The sequence below is a fragment of the Castor canadensis genome, chromosome 5 (assembly GCF_047511655.1).
Source record: "Castor canadensis chromosome 5, mCasCan1.hap1v2, whole genome shotgun sequence".
Lineage (NCBI taxonomy): Eukaryota > Metazoa > Chordata > Mammalia > Rodentia > Castoridae > Castor > Castor canadensis.
In genome coordinates, this window is record NC_133390.1 from 91827009 (window position 1) to 91844001 (window position 16993).

At 40.1% G+C, this 16993-nt stretch overlaps 1 long non-coding RNA gene across 3 annotated transcripts in view; it reads right to left on the minus strand.

Annotated features, from left to right (window-relative positions):
• Positions 1–3572: 3572 nt before the first annotated feature.
• The window catches only part of LOC141423287 (uncharacterized), a 203629-nt gene continuing 190208 nt past the window's right edge, over positions 3573–16993 (minus strand). For 2 of the 3 annotated variants that reach the window (XR_012448018.1, XR_012448020.1), the window contains exons 3-4: positions 9724–9837; positions 3573–9180 (exon numbers count right to left, since the gene is read on the minus strand). This is a non-coding gene — a long non-coding RNA (uncharacterized lncRNA). Of the gene's footprint in view, positions 9181–9723; positions 9838–11044; positions 11182–16993 lie in introns of those variants that run through there. The other variant, XR_012448019.1, reaches the window with a different exon arrangement.

Genomic DNA, 16993 nt, shown 5'->3' on the forward strand with positions numbered 1-16993 from the left:
AACCTGGGGTGACCATAAGGCTCTCTCCCCCATCTGTTTCCCATCTCTCAGGGATGGCTGCTCTTCAGTGCCTAATATCCAAAGTCTTGAAAACTTTTTTTCATATATTTGATGCATCTTTTTAGTTGTTCTGGGCAGAGGGATAAATTCAGTTCCTTTCCAACCAGCAGGAGAAGTTTTGTAGGATCCCAAATTTAACAATTTCTTTCAGCTGCCCCTTGAAGCAAGTTCTTGAACCAAATGGACACAAATGATGATTGCAAAGAGGATTTGGGTAGATTCCAGTTGATCAATTGCAGTTTTTTCCAAAGAAAAAAATTCATGGTTGAAAGTCAAGAACTTTGGGAATAGAATCTAAAGTAAGTGAATCTGTGAGATTCCTTTGTCCACATTGAGAATCAGAAGATTCATGTCTTTAATGAATCTTATATAGAAAAATTTTTTTTCAAATCTCTCTTTCCAACATGTATTTAAGAAGCTATAAGGTTTGATCTTATTCTTTTTGGTGGTCCTGGTGTTTGAATTCAGGGCCTCGTACTAGCTAGGCAAGCACGTCTTCTACTACTTCAGCCACAACTCCAGCCCTTTTTGCTCTAGTTATTTTTGAGGTAAGGTCTCACCTTTTGCCTGAACCACAATCCTCCCATTTATGATTCCTGTAATAGATGGAATGAGAGGCACATGCTATCATGACCATTTTTTTCTGTTGAGATGGTGTCTTGCAAACTTTTTGCCCTGGGCTGGTCTTGAAATGCAGTCCTCTCAATCTCTGCCTCCCAAGTAGCTAGGATTACAAATGTGAGCCACCAGTGCCCTGTGGTTATCACATTTGTGATGTATCCATTTTCTAACAAACCAGAATCCAGGAAAACAAAAAAAAAAAAGAGAGAGTATATGTTCTATATAAGGGGCTTATGCAATAAAGCAACCTCCCCAATCCTTTCCTAATTCCTGACTTCCTTTCTTCTTCATGCCTTAGCATCCCTTCATACCAAAACTTCTAAATTTTGTTTCTTTTTGTGATGCTGGTGATCAAACCCAGGGCTTCACACATGGCAGGCAAATTCTCTACTACTGAGCTACAAATTTCACTGGATAGGATCAATCCACCTCAACTGGGAAGAGACTTGTCTGTAGAAATCTTGGAATCTCTTCCAAACACAGAATAAAAAGAAAATATAAGCCACTTTTAGATTAGAATGGAGGAATTGGTGGAGAAATTTGGACTGAGAAAAAAGGCATTAAATATATTTCCACTTCAACTTATATTTCAAAAGAAAATAGATTACCACGGTATCTGGTAACTGGTGGTAAACCTTCGATTAACCAGTTATTGAGTTTAGCACCTGCCACCACGTGGCCCCAGGACTTCAGTACACAGATAAGAATTAGAGAAATCCTTAAATAGCATTAAACAACACTGAGTGGCCAGGCCTTCTCACCAGTACTTCACCCATCAACAACACTGGCTCCCCTGGAAGGAAGAGAATATTTTCTGCTAAGACAGACCCTGCAGGAGCTAACTGCTAGAGACAGATACTAGACAGAGAGAGAGAGAGAGAGATTCTTCCTGAAAGGCAACAGAGCAGCCAGCTTGTCCCCATTGCTCCCACAGTTAATCAGTGAAAAACCTTTAAAAAATATCTTTCTTTGAACCTCAGTTTCCTCATCTATAAATGGGGATGGTTGGGGTTTACAGATTTCAATCTCTGTGTTAAAAATCCTACACAAATATTGGATTATGGCTTCTTTTTTTTCTTTTTTATTGTATTATTGTTGTACTGGGGGGATACATTGTGACATTTACAAAAGTTCTTACAATATACCATAGTTGAATTCACCCCTCTATCATTCTCCTTTACCTCCCCCCCGCCCATTCCTAGAATAGTTTCAACATGTCTCATTTTTCCATGTTCATACATGAGTACATAATATTTCCACAACATTCAGCCTCCTTCACCCATTCCTTATATCCCCCCAACACTGGTACCAATCCCTAGACAGGACCTGTTATACCTTCTTGTTCTCCATTTTTGAAAACATCACCTTTGTTTGTTTAAGATAGCTCTACAGGGAACGTCCTTGTGACGTGGCTTCTTTTTAAATATAACTTTTAATCTTTCAATACTAGGAACTAGGAGTGAGAACATATTTCCTTGTGAAAGCCATTATAGTAGCTATCTGCCTTCCAACTAACTGGAGTAGGACTCTACTTCCTATTGGCTTGCTGAGGATTTCAAGGCAAAAATCACACTGTGGGAAGAAAGAAACAAAGCAAGAGAGACAGAGACAGAGAGACAGACAGAGACAAAGAGAGAAGGAAAGAAAAGGATAGAAAATATTTGTATTCAAGGTTTCAGAGTAAAAGGGAAAATCCCTAGGATCACAGCCAATTGTCTTGGGAGAAATTTTTCTTCCTGATCTATTTTTGGCAGTCAGTTCAACTTCATGCATCATTGTTTTACTTATGGCATGTACAGTAGCCAGAGAGAAACCCATAATATCTTTTCTGTCTGGTGGGAATCTTATATTCCTATGCACAGTGACAAATGGCTGGATCATAACAATTTTTTTCTCCAAGCATCATAGTGTTTTAAATATCTCTGAATCTGTGGAACACATTTATAAGGAATAAGACTCTTACAACATACCAAACACAGTAACCATGGTACAAATTAGCACAGACCATGAAACAGTTGGGTAGCATCATTTTTTAGAGGCTGTCAATGAATACAAAGCCATGGAGAGTGAGGAAGTAAAAGAACAAAGACTATCCAGGCTAGAGAAGCATCCATGTTGAGGAATTTGTTTTCCTCCTGAAGTAAGAATAGTACTCAAATATTTAAGCAAGGGCAGAAAATTAGATTTCATCATGGGGAAAATAATTACAGATGGTTTATGTGAGCTTAAGATTTTCACAACCTTATTTTTTATTTTCATTTTAACCTTCTAAAAAAGGTATTGTTTTGTGGTAGTAGTTTTTACATCATGCTAATTCAACTGCTTCAGTTTTTTTTATCCTTTAGTGGATATTTTCAAAATTGCGGACTCTTCACAGGAAAATATCTGTGACATTAGAAACTGACTCACGTTTCCTAGTTTTTCATGAAACAATTACATTTTTTTCCCTTTGATGCTCTCATCTAACTCCACAGGAAATTTTACTACCAAGCCACTTTCATCTCTTTCCTGATTTGAAGATAAATGATCCTTGGTCTCCTTTAGACCTGCATAAATCACAAAGCAATCTACTAAGAGATGCCTGTGGCAAGCAGCTTCAACTAGAATCAAAAGGACAGTCAGAAATATCTATACTGCTTACACAAGGAGTAACCAAGGCAGAGGAATCCAAATTCTGCACTCCCTTTCCTTCTACATACAGGGCAAGGCACATATGGGCTGTTGAGAAACATGAATTTGCTCATCTCAGACACAAAGCTCCCCAAGCTCTATGAGCGTATCTTACAGTTAATGCCAGGTACTCTGCCCGTCCTCAGAACAACATGGCCCACTGGACATCAAACCCTTACATTAGTGTATTAATGACAAGACCCGTAGAGCTTTTTAAATTATTGTTTATTTTGCTTCTTATTACAGATAGTATTAATGGAATACAAAGCAGAACAGAAAAAAAAAGTTATCGTCCATAATCCTGCCATCCAATGATTATTCCCATTTGAACACACATCATTTTTCCAAAATACCTAACAGAGCAGAGATATAATTTTTCCATCTTTTTCTTTCTTCACTTCACAAAAGCATTTTACTTTGTTGCTTCCATAAGCTTCACGTTTGCCATTTTTAAGGAATGAAATTGCATCAGGTGACTGTAACAACATTTATTTAACTTGTATCCCATTGGACCATGAGTTTTTAAAAGCCAGCATAAAGAATGGTTACCAGTCCAGACTCTGCAATGTAACTGGGTCTGAATCTGGGTTCTGTCGTTGCTGCTCTAGGCATCTCAAGCTGAATACTCTCTGTCTCTGAGCTTCCAATTCTACCAGCGTGTAAAAATGGGAACTATGCCAGCATCTAAATGGGACAACTAAATGGGACTGTGCATGAAAAGTTCTTAGGATCACATCTGGCTTATAACAAGCTCTCAATAAATGTTGACTGTATTTATTATTTATTTAAATGAAATTTGCCAGGCATGGTGGTACGTACCTATGATTCCAGCACTCAGGTGACTGAGGCAGGAGGATTGTAAATTAGAGGCTAGCATAGTCAGTCCCTGTCTGAAAAACAAGCAAAAACCAACAAAAAAGGGAATTCAGTTTTTAACTAATACCATTATACAAAGAGATATAAGAAAAATTCTTCAGTTTACTTAAGGGGTAAGATGAGACCTGGAATTTGTCCACTGTTTTGCAACAGGGATCATAGCCAAACGGTATATCACAGCCCATGATAGTGCATGACCCTGAGCTCAGACCTTGCATCATAGAAATGGGGTCTACTATTGACTGTGTCTCCCAGAACCATAGCACTGAGAGGGAAAACCTAGACATCAGTTAATTCCAATTGTCACATTGTGTCAAGAGGAAACTGAGGTCCTGAGAAGCAAAGTGATTTGTCCCAGGGCTCCCCTCAGTCCCTCAACTCGTTTGTCTTTGTCCATGGCTTCTGTTCTGCTGCAAGTCTGGCCCTGTCTGCAGTACACTGTGGATCTCTAGAGGAATTCATCCAGGGAATTTAGCTTCCCCACCCTGAAGCCTTTCTTGTGCTCATGCTCCTAAGTGAGGTCACTTTTTCTGGAAACGCCTGTGACTTCTTTCCACAAATCCTCAACTGTGCATGCAGCAGTGAGGTCAGCAGAGCTGAAACTAATGCATATGTGCTAAGCAGAAATAAGTGTAGTCTTTAATGGAGCTCAGACAAAGCCACGGTCAAATCTAGAATGTCATTTCCTTGTACTTCAAAAATGTAACAGGGGATCACAGGTTCTTTCCTTCCTCTCCTCTCTTTTCCTTTTTTTCTTGTTGCATTCTATATCTGTGTGCTTAATTATTCATTCCTTTCTCTGGCACTGGAAGAACCCCAATTTTTCTTACACATCATTTCAAGGTAGTTACAACCTGAGTTAGGAACAAGAAGTGCTCAGTGTCTTAGTAAGGGAATCTATTTTGAAGGAGACAATCATAACGTACAAAGGGGTTTTATTAAAATCTGAACAAGCATCTGAATTACAGTTTATCTACAAACTATCACTACTGTTAATCAGAGAAAAAAACCACATTTCTGATAAAGTTTGTACTGATGTAATCTTTACAAAAACTTGAAAAATGAGCTGCCTTCAGCCCAGTTGATTGGCTTTAACTGTTGAATGTCTATAGCTTTAGCTTTTTAAAAAAACATGACTCGGGGAGGGGAAAATTAATTAAATAAAATCATGCCTCAGACTCTATTCCTTATTTTGTTTTTGTTTTTAAGACAGGGTCTTATGTAGCCTAAGCTGGCCGGGAGCTCACTATGTTGTATGTAACCTGGACTGGCCTCCAACTTGCAATCCTCCTGCTTCTACTTCTCAAATGCTGGAACTGAAGGTATGAACGCCCATGCCCAGCTCTGTCAATTTTTGACACAAAGACCCCAAGCTATATAAAAGTAAATTTTTCTAAGATTTTAGAGAATTTCCAATATTCTGTATCCACTAACTCAAATTAGCTCAGTTGAATGTTGCCAAATAGAAAGAAATGAATAAAAATGCTGTTCAGTTAATCCAGTCTTACTGGATTATGGAGATGGGTGCTTCAAAATGCAAAAAATTCTTGGTTTTCCTGAAAAAGCTAATTGTTAACAAACTACTCTATATTTTAACCACATCAGACTTCCACAAGGTTCTAACAGTGTTAGTTGAATTAATATGATGTTTACTTTTGTTCTTTTTGAAACAGCATTAGGTCTGTAGGAAAGGCTTACTTATGCTCACTTTCTGGAAAACATTCTTTTTCCCTTTCCCAATGACTTGCTTTCTCTGCCAGGCAAGCTCACCTATCACTACCATCCCAACTCACAGTCAGGGGAAAGAAGCTCTGCCCTACACATTGTAAATAAAATCAATACCCATTTACCACATAGCCACCATGTGTCCAAGATAATACAAGTTGCTGTGAAATATGGAAATACCCATCCCTGGCTCATGGGACTTAAAATCTATACCATATTTCCTTGAAACCCTGGTAAGCGCAGCCCTAGCAAGGACCTTGGTGGAGGGAGAGGAGGGGAACAGCCTAGGAACAATGGTGGTCTCTCTGCCAGGCTCTTGCACTCATGAGGGGCTGGAGCAGAACAGGGCAGGTCCTCAGGGAAAGGAGCCTCTCCCAGGAGGAGCTTCCCTTTACAGTCCCTGTTGCTTTGGGCCAAGCTAACTACATTCAGTCTTTGCAACGACTTCCTCATGGTATTGCTACCCCATTTTACAGAGGTGGGAACTGTAGCTCAGACAGGTTAAATTATCCAAGATTAAATAGCCTTAAAAGGTGGCAAAGCAGGATTTTGAAAGTCAGAACTGACTCTAATGCCAAACTTCTCAATTAGAGTCTAATCACTTCTTTTGCCAGTGCTCTTCCCTCCCATCTCTACCTTCCTTCCTCCACCTCCACCTTCCTTCCTCCATGCCCCCCACATCCTTCCATCTAGGAAAACCAGCTCATTATAAAGAAGCAGAAGGAAAAAGCTTTGCACCACAATGTGAACCTTAGTTAGAGTCATCAACAACCTCTCTTTTATTGTTATTATTGCATGAGGCTGTATAACATGAAATGTTGTTACCCGGAGTTATAGGAAAGATATACTGACTAAATATAAAACTAGCCCATTAACTTTTAAGAATTTTCTTCTCCAAATTCCATATGGAATGTGCAAATTAATTAAGCTCTAGTGCTATAAACTGGAGATAATCAGTTTTAACCAGCCAAAGAACTACTATGTCATTGGTATTCAGAAAGCCACCAAATAATTAAGCACATTTCTGATATAAAAAGGCACATAAACATTTTATTATAAAATAACAGTACATTCATCCAAATGGCTAATAAAGGTTGCTGCCTGGCTCTCAATATTTTTTTAACTCAGTATGAGGTCTGGAATTAATATCGGGCTTCTAAGTTCCATCAATTCCCCTGCTAACAACTAAGTTGGTGACCTAATGCCAGGGAAACACTTGCTCATTTGATTTTTAAACTGATTACTCCTGCCAGCCTAGGCAATACAGCAAGACCCTATCTCAAAAAAAAAAAAAAATCAATTATTCCTAAATGATAATAATAATAACAAGACACTGCTATGCATCTGTTGAATAGTTAAGAGAATGTTTTTGCTTTTCCAGTGGGTTTATATGTCAGCACTGCAACATAGTAGCGTGCCTCTCCATGCCTCATCTGTAAAATGAGGGTGATAAGTAAACTTCACACAGTCTTTGTGAAAGTCACCAAAGGTACCACACTTGGCACAATGTCTGGTCCTTGGTGGAGGGAAGTCCATGACAGGTGGTATTCAAGGAACAAAGAAAGTAAGAAGGTAAAGTTTTTAAGGTTTGAGTTTCTTAGAAGGACTGACGAGGTCTTTGGCATCCCTCAGTTTTTGAGTACTTATAGACAGCATCTCGTCCATCAAAAGCCCATATTCATGTTGTAGGCATTAACACATATGGTTCCAGCTCTGCTGTGTGACTGGGATGGATTGCTGGAGAGGAATTGCTGTGCTTCCATGTTTTAAGTGCTATTTTTCCCTGAGGTTTTCAGCATGTCACTGTATTTCAAAAGCAAGTGGCTCACGTGTCTGGAAAACCACGTGCTGAAGATCACAGTAAGAGATTCTGTTTATTCTTGAAAAGGTCATCAACTTGGAGAGAACCTTCTTTTTATCCCAGGCCGGTGTATATAAAAGAGCTTGGGTGCTGAATGGTGTTTACTGACATCACGGTTTTTTCCTGAGATTGGCAGGCTTTATTGTAATATGGTGCATAGGAAACTCCTCAGAGTTCCTAAATAAGTTATATTCAAGTGGTGCCACAGGACATGTACACTGAAGAAAATGGTTTTGTTACTCGTTTTGGTGTTTTGATTGCTATCGGAAAGGCCGCTTTCTGAGTTATAGTCTAGAGTCAGCCTAAGCTGCTTCTTCCACTGAGCAATGGCCACCATTCCCCAAGAAGCCCGCCAGCCTGGCATAAGGAAAGCACTTGCTCCTCATTCTTGAACCTTACCACCACCTCACTATGCGAGCCGCATCAATCACCCAGACTCTCTTAGCCTGTTTCCCTCCACAACCACTAACAACTGTGGCACAACGATAACAATAGAACCATGTTATCTTCAAGATGTCACATCCCTGCTCTAAAGCCTGTAATTCCGTTATTATCTTTCCTATCTATCCTCCCTCCACCTCTTTGTCATGTACTACACTTCTCTAGTGACAAATAGTATAGAATAGAATTAACAATAGCTACCTACAAGACATAATTAAGTTTACATATTATTTTCTACAAGTAATCCACAATGGATTTTAATTTTACTCATAATTACTAACTTCAGGCTTAAAAAAATCTGTGTATTAGGTGAGAATATTGCAGCATTTTTATAGCCTCTTCTTCATATGTTAATAAAATAACATAATAAAACACCACCCACATAGATGATAAGCCTCACTCCATCACCAGGAAGTGTAATTAACAAATTAAAGGGTTGAACTCACATTTATACTTATGCTACCAAGGTTTTGTTTTCATTTAAGTAAAGCCTGTGGCCTAAATCACAGTACTAATAATGTAGGACTAAGTAAATAGAAGTCTATCTGCCTTTCACAATTATGTTCTAATTTCCCATTTTACATTCTCTGACATGACAGCTAGGTTTTGTTTACACTTCAATTTGATTTACCAAAGTCCTTCTGCAATACAGTGTGGTATCTTCTGAAAATAAAAGTGCCAATATACAGATAACACATGGATTTTTGCCCTAATAAACATTAGCTCATATCCAGTCTTTGCTGGTGGCATGGACATAGAAATATCAGTGCTTTCAATTCAGAGAATTTTCACCTTTCTTTACAGCTTCAGAAAACACTCTTGGAAGGAAAGGTTATTATGTTGAGTCTGGTTTCTCTGCATGTCTCCGGAATAGCAGGATATAAAAATCCATTTCTGCGACAGTTCCCCAGGAAACACAGGCACTCCTGAAATGAGGGGAGACAGCCTTTTGAAGAAAGCACTCCTTCAGACCAAAAGGTCATCTAGCCAGTTCCATGAGACTTACATGCACTGTGGCTGCATAGACACGGTAGAGCAAGCAGACCGAAGTTCACATCCTAATCTGACATGTAGTAATTGTGCAATCTTGCACAAATCATTTAATCTTTGAACATCTCCACTTTTTCATTTATAAAATATTGCCTACTTTATAGGACGTATGCAAAAATTAAATAAGATAATGTACATAACATGCTGGCATCTTTGTCATTCTTCTTACCAGTGTTACTTCTGTTATTATTACAGTCTCATCACATCAGACAGAATGTGATGCCAGGAGTGTGGGCGTGGTTTTGGCTATGACCTTTAGTGAGCAGAGTTGGTTTTCCAGTGTGCCCAAGATAAAGAAATTGGGGCTTAAAGACAAGGACAGCATTGACCTTCACTAATGTATGCTCAGGACATTTTCCTAGCCCTGCCTGAGGTTGCACTGCTGCCCACCAGATGTACTTCTGCCCTCGGACACTTACTTCTTCCTCCTCCATGCCAGCCTTCCTAAGTTGCTTTATGTCCCTGCTGCATAGTCATCAAAGCACCCAGTTCAGCCACAGAGAAGTTGGAAAACTCCCAGGAGGTCCCTGCTCCTACAATTGAGAGAAGAGAGGTAATAAGAAATGTTAACTCAAGCAGAAAATGAAGGTTGACCTCAGCAAGACATATACACAAGACACACACACACACACACACACACACACCAATTGATTGCAAAATCATTTAATAGGTTAGCAAACTGTGTTACTTTTTGTGAAATAGAACATATCAGTACAAACTCATTCACTAAGCAAGGTACTTTTCATTACACTTTGATTTTAGTTTTGTTTCTGTGTGCATGCCTTTGTCTGTGTTGATGTGTATGCAAACTGGGCTTAATATAAAATGTAGTTGTTGTTCTCATTTGAACTAGAAAAATTTCAAGATTGTTTTTGACTTGAAAGCCTATGGCAATGGTTCAATGACTCTTTGAACTTTGTAGAACTGGGAACCAAAATGGCAGTAGTTATAAATGCTTTGATTTTCATCAGGTTGGTTCATATTCTTTTCCAATAAGAAAATACAGTAACCCAGCTACTCGGGAGGCAGAGATAGGAAGATTTGTGGTTTGAGACCAGGTGTGGAGAGGGGGTTGGAGCGGATTGAGAGGAGGCGATTGTTAACAAGACTCTATCTCAAAGAATGAGCTGGGAATGGTGGTGTAAATTTTAATCCAGCTATGCAAGAGAAGTAAGTAGAAGGGTCATAGTCCAAGACTGGCCTGGGCAAAAAACGAGATTCCTTCTAAAAACCAACTAAAGAAATATAGGAGGAGTGTTAGAGTTGTGTGTCAAGTGATAGAGTGCTTTCCTAGCAAGTGCAAGGACCTGAGTTCAAAACCCCAATACCACAAAAAAAGAAGAGAAATTCAGATTTCTCCTCATTAGCAAATAAACATGTAAAAGAATTTTTTTTTTTTTGCGGTGCTGAGGTTTGAACTCAGGGCCACTCCACCAGCCCTTTTTTTTTTGGTTAGGTATTTTTGAGATAGAGTCTTGCAAACTATTTGCCTGGGCTGGCTTTGAACCACGATCCTCCTGATCTCTGCCTCCTGAGTAGCTAGGATCACAGGCGTGAGCCATCAACATCTGGCTACATATAAAAGAATTTAACTAGGATACATAATTAGTTGCCCAGGGCTGGTGGAGTGGCTAACGTGGCAGTGGTAAGAATTCCTGCCTAGCAAGCAAAAGGCCCTGAGTTCAAACCCCAGTGCTGCAAAATAATTAAATAAATAAATAAAAATAAATAAAGACTTACAATTAGGGGCCCAGGAAGATGAGAGGCCTGCTGGGAATTCATTTGCAGTGTAGAATGGACACAGCAATTGGTGCTTGAGGCATGCTGTGGACTCTACAACTCCCATTTGACTCAGCTCAGCAACCAACTTTTGTACACAGTGCTCCATCCATGGGAACTGGGTCAGATTGTGAAGACCTGAGGGGGTGGGGGATGCTCTGGGGAGGAGGAGGTGGACAGTCTCAGGAGCAGACACACATGCATCAGCTCACACACTCACATAAGTGCACACCAAGAAGCCAGATGCAAAATGCATCTAAGCATCCATCCCTCTTCAATGGACCCTTAGAAGTGTGTTAGACACAGAGCCAGTGATAGTGCAGGTCTGGGACTTCAGCTTCCTCGTGTGTGCTTTTCACTACACTTCTCCTTGTCAGAGAATAAGTCACTTGGTTCTCCCTTCAGCAGCCAGTTAATTAATTTACACTGAGATCCACAGCCGTTAAGATGATTCAACACCCCAGGCACCAGTCAGTGCAGACTCTCCCTATTGGACAACAGAAGTAGGTAACTTCTTACCAGAAAGTGCTTGGAAAACATGAAATCAGAGCAAGAATTATTCAAAGGTTCTCACCTGTTGCTCCTCCAAGCAGTCACAACCTAATGTTGCCAACAGCCCCTCAGGCTCCTATGGAGGTCCAGGCTTCTTTCCTTCTTCTGGTCTCCTCAGTTTACCAGACTGCCATTAAAGTATTTGCTCTTTACATGACTGAATGAACTCAGCTTGGTTTAATCTACCAAATTCCACTGTGCTACAGTGGGCCACATTCAAACTACTTTGGCTGCTCTGACAGGTTTCCAAATTTTATATACATATACATAGAGAGAGAGAGAGAGAGAGAAAGAGAGAGAGAGAGAGAAAGCTGTCCTTTCAATTACTCCTACTCTCATCATTCTTGAACTTTCTACCTCAACCTCCAGAGAAGTACTGTATCAAACACTATGAGGAAACCTTAACTTTACTACCACGTATGAAAACAAAGTTAAGACACAGTTTTCTACTGCCGGCAGAAAACTGACACTAGATCCATGTTTATCACCCTGTACTAGTATCAACTCAAAATGGATCAAGGACCTTAATATCAGACCCAAACTCTGAAATGAGTACATGAAAGAGCAGGGAATACTCTGGAACTAATAGGTATAGGCAAGGACTTCCCAATAGAACTCCAGCAGCTCAGAAACTAAAAGAAAGGATGGACAAATGGGACTTCATAAAATTAAAAAGCTTCTGCACAACAAAAGAAATGGTCTCTAAACTGAAGAGACCACCCACAGAGTGAGAGAAAATATTCCCTGGCTATACATCAAACAAAGGACAGATAACCAGAATATACAGGGAGCTCAAAAAACTAAACTCTCCCAAAATCAATGAACCAATAAAGAAATGGACAACTGAACTAAACAGAACTTTTTCAAAAGAAGAAATCCAAATGGCCCAAAAACACATGAGAAAATGCTCACCATCTCTGGGCATAAAGGAAATGCAAATCAAAACCACACTAAGATTCCACCTCAACCCTGTTAGAATAGCTATCATCAAAAACACCACCACCAACACCACCAATAGGTGTTGGAGAAGATGTGCAGGAAAAGGAACCCTCATACAATGCTGGTGGGAATACAAGCTAGTGCAACCACTCTGGAAAACAATATGGAGGCTTCTTCAAAATCTAAACACAGATCTGCCATATGATCCAGCAATCCCACTCCTGGGGATATACCCAAAGGATTGCAACTCAGGTTACTCCAGAGGCACCTGCACACCCATCCATGTTTATTGCAGCACTATTCACAACAGCCAAGTTATGGAAAACAGCCAAGATGCCCCACTACTGACGAATATGCACACTCTAGGGCGTACAGAAAATATGTCTGTAGGGCGTATTCTCATGCCTTACTTCAGTCCGTCGCCTCAACATTGCCCCTAATTTGGAGGATTTTATACATACAACACTCACCAATTTTACAATTAAAACAGCAGCACTCCCACACATTGCTGTATCAAACATGGTTAGAGTGCACACATGTCCTCTTTTACCCCCAAATTCTTCAGCCTGGGACTTGATTTTTTTTCTTTCACTTTTACTCTTTGACTACAAGCAATATGAATTATATTTTTATTTAAAAAATCAAACCCTCAATTTGAAAATGTATCATCTAAATTTTGAGTGCATAATAGCAACACATTGGTTAAGGCGATTTTTTTTTCTCATGGTTGCATGAATGGACTTCATAAAATAACTCATCGATGGATCCAAGCATTTGCTTTAGATGTGATTCGATTTTTGTGACACAGTACTACACCACTGACCTGGGTTGTTCATTACTATTATCAAATACTGGAATCGCTCAGTTATTTCACATTGTCGTGGAGACAATGGGTCAGAATATTAGAAGCCAAAGGCTGTGTCAGCAAAGGAACATATGGCCGAGGAAAAGCAGGCATCCCTCTGCAGGAGTGAAGGTGTGACAGAAGGCATGCCTAGGGCACTGATTCCTGAGCAGCAGACAGGGTCCAGCCCCTGTCAATTAGAACAGGAGATTTCAGTGATCGGCACTATTCTGGTTACATTCTTCGAGGTCATCCAATGTGTGAGTGAGTATGGTGACAAGTGCTCTCTCTCTCTCTCTTTCTCTCTCTCTCTCTCTCTCTCTCTCTCTCTCTCTCTAGTACTGGGGTTTGAATTCAGGGCCTTGTGCTTCTAGACAGACATTCTACAACTTGAGCCATGCCCCCAGTCCTTTTTGCTTTAGTTATTTTTCCAGTTGAGTCTTGCATTGATGCCCAGCCTAGTGTGGACCATGATCCTCCTATTTACACTTCCCACAAAGCTGAGATGACAGGTGTGTCCACCACACCCAGCTTTTATTTGAGATGGGAGTCTCACTAACTGATTTTACTCTGGCCTTGAACTGCAATCCTCCCGATCTCCACCTCCCAAGTAGCTAGGATTATAGACATGGGCCACCATGCCAGGTCTGCGCCAAGTGCTTTCTATTCACAGTCTCCTCCAGCACTCATAAAGGCCCTTTGACCCAGACGTCTCTATTAGCCCTGTCTTATAAGTGAGGAAAATAGCTTGGAGAGGTCACAAAGAACTGTTAGAACCCAAGCTGGCCTGACCCAAGAGCCAGTGGCCTGTGATTTGAACCTGCTTGTAGACCAAATGTAATCCCCATGAGAACTTTAGAAAGCTTCAAACCAGCTGGATGCCATGGTGCATGCCTGGAATCCCAGCTACTTGGGAGGCTGAAGCAGGAGGATCCCAAGTTCAAGGTCAGCCTGGGCTACATAGAAATACCCTGTCTTAAAATAAAGAAGTAAAAAAGGTCTGAGGCATAACCCATTGGTGGAGTGCTTGTCTACCATGTGCAAGAACTGGGTTCAATCCTCAATAATGAAAAAAAGAAGGAAAGGGAAGTGACAGGAAGGAAAAAGAAAAGGGAAAGAAAGAGAAGGAAGGAAAGGAGAAAGGAAGGGAGGGACTCTTAAGTGGCTTCCAGCCTACATCCTATACCAGATTTTAGGTTCTCATTTGTTTGTTTTTGGAGGTACTGGGATTTGAACTTGTGGACTCATCCTTGCTAGGCAGGCACTCTACCATTTGAGCTACTCTGCCAGCCCTCTACACCAGACTTTATACTTTCACCCATCTTGGAATGAAGCCTGGCCTCTGGCTTCCAAAACCAGGAAAATGTCTGCAGAGGGATGGGCAGCCCTGAGGCATCTCTTCTTTTTTTTCCTCCAAATAATTCTCACAGCTAATGCGATCTGCCATTCCTGGATCCTCACACATTTCCTCTCAACGTGTTCCTTTTTGATTATTTATTATTATCATAATTAACATTTATTGGACACATCACTGTGCAAAATATGGAGGAAGGCAGACACCCCCATCCTTTTGGCTTATGATCCAAATATTTAGATTATAAACACAGTGTTTTTGGCAGGTTAATTCTGTATTAAGAAATAGAGCATTTGCAGGAAATGTCAGATGCTTATTTTATTATCAGTATAAGGAGTAATTTACCCCACACAAAGATTTGGACTTGGCAAACAAGCCCCTGTCCACCTACCCACATGTGAGGAAGGCAGGGACAATGTTCCTTCCTCACCACAACTGTTAGGCAATGGACATTTTTTACCTTTAGTAAATGTAGTGGGAGGAAGAGGTAGGGCTGGTGGTTATTGGTGGCCATCAGAGCAGCCAGGCTAAAGATATCAATAGAAGTCTCTGTTTACCACTACTTACAGTGATAGATAAATCCAGGCCAACTCCCTTGTGCTAAATGATTTTTCAGAGACACAAGAAGAGTGACATTAATTAGTCTACTTCTTCTTTCACAATCTGCAGGATACAACTGGCAGTACAGAGAGATGAATAACTCCAGTATAGCTGCTTCAGAACTCTCTCTGCCCATGTGGCATCTCTCCTTCCAAGGCCACACATGTGGTGTTCCCCATTTACAAAGCTACCAATTTCATGTGACATGACATTGAACAACATAAGATAAAAGAGAATATTAAATATCTGACAAAAATGTTTTAGTTAATAGTACTCAACCACCAAAAAATAAAAAGTCACATCTCTGGGATGACACTGCATAACAATCACCAATTCCCACAGGAAAGAGCCTATACACTTTCATAATTCAGAACACCAGAAGGTTTTATTAATGAGCAGGCATGAGTGCTAAGTCTAAAGGAACCAGAGAGCAGAAGAGAATTTTAGTCCAATACCTTCATGCTATAGTGAAGTGGGGGACCATATGTATTATCCACAGTCATAACAAGTAGCAGAGTTAGAATATGAATGTAGATCTTTTTTAACCATTAAATTCAGAATTCTTGCTAACATGCTATCCTTTCCAGGACACCCAGGGCCTTATGCATACTAGGCAGGTGTTCTACCACGGAGCTATGTTTTCATTGCTTATTTTCTTTTGAAACAGGGTCTCACCATCTAGCCCACACTGATCTAGAACTCACTATCCTTCTGCCTCAGCCTTCTGAGCGCTTGTATGTATGCGGCCACCATGCCTGGCATGTTTCCATGCTTTTTTAAACCCATAATGCAAAATATGCAGAAAAGAATATGCAATTACAAAGCAATTCACAGATTCTAAGTGACCTGAGCATTCTCACACAGTTGTTGGACCTAGAGATGAAAACTCCAAATCACTAATATGAATAGTCCCCATCAAATCCCAAGATATCTCACAAAAAGACACGTCTTTCTTTTCCTCTTTTTTTATTTTTTTTATTTTTATTGTATGACATATTGGATTTTATTATGGCATGTTCATGCCTGTATATAATGTACTTTAGTCATTTTCTGAAAGGGCTTATATTCAGCCTACAGGTAAGGCATTCAAGCCATGATCTGATTCCACTGGTTGGAACCTGTATCTTACTAGTTGTTTGATATTTTTAATATCACCTCTACTTACTGGGAGACCCTGAAGGGAGCCAACAATCACTGACTTTATACACATTATCAACTTCCATTATGCTTGCAAGAGGCAACATCTGCAGTGTATTAAGGCTAAATTATTTAGGTAATATGGAGAAACTGTTAAAATTGCCCTGAAGAAAGGAGCCACCTTCTTATAACTTCCTTAATTTTGTTTTGCCATATTTGAAAATTCTGACCACCTGAGCACAGGAACTCTGAGAAAGGCAACTTGTTTCATGTGTGTTTTATGGTGTAAAGTAACTAGCTAACCCACTACTGGAAGCCATTTAAAGGACATACCCTTCCCCTCCTGTACCTCATGTAATTCTGGTGCCTTGCTTACTGTGCTGACCTGAGGAATGAAAAGAAAAGAAACTTGGTTGCTCCACACCTCAAAGAATTCCATTATTGTAACCCAATTGTTCAACTGAAAAAAACATCATCTAACCAT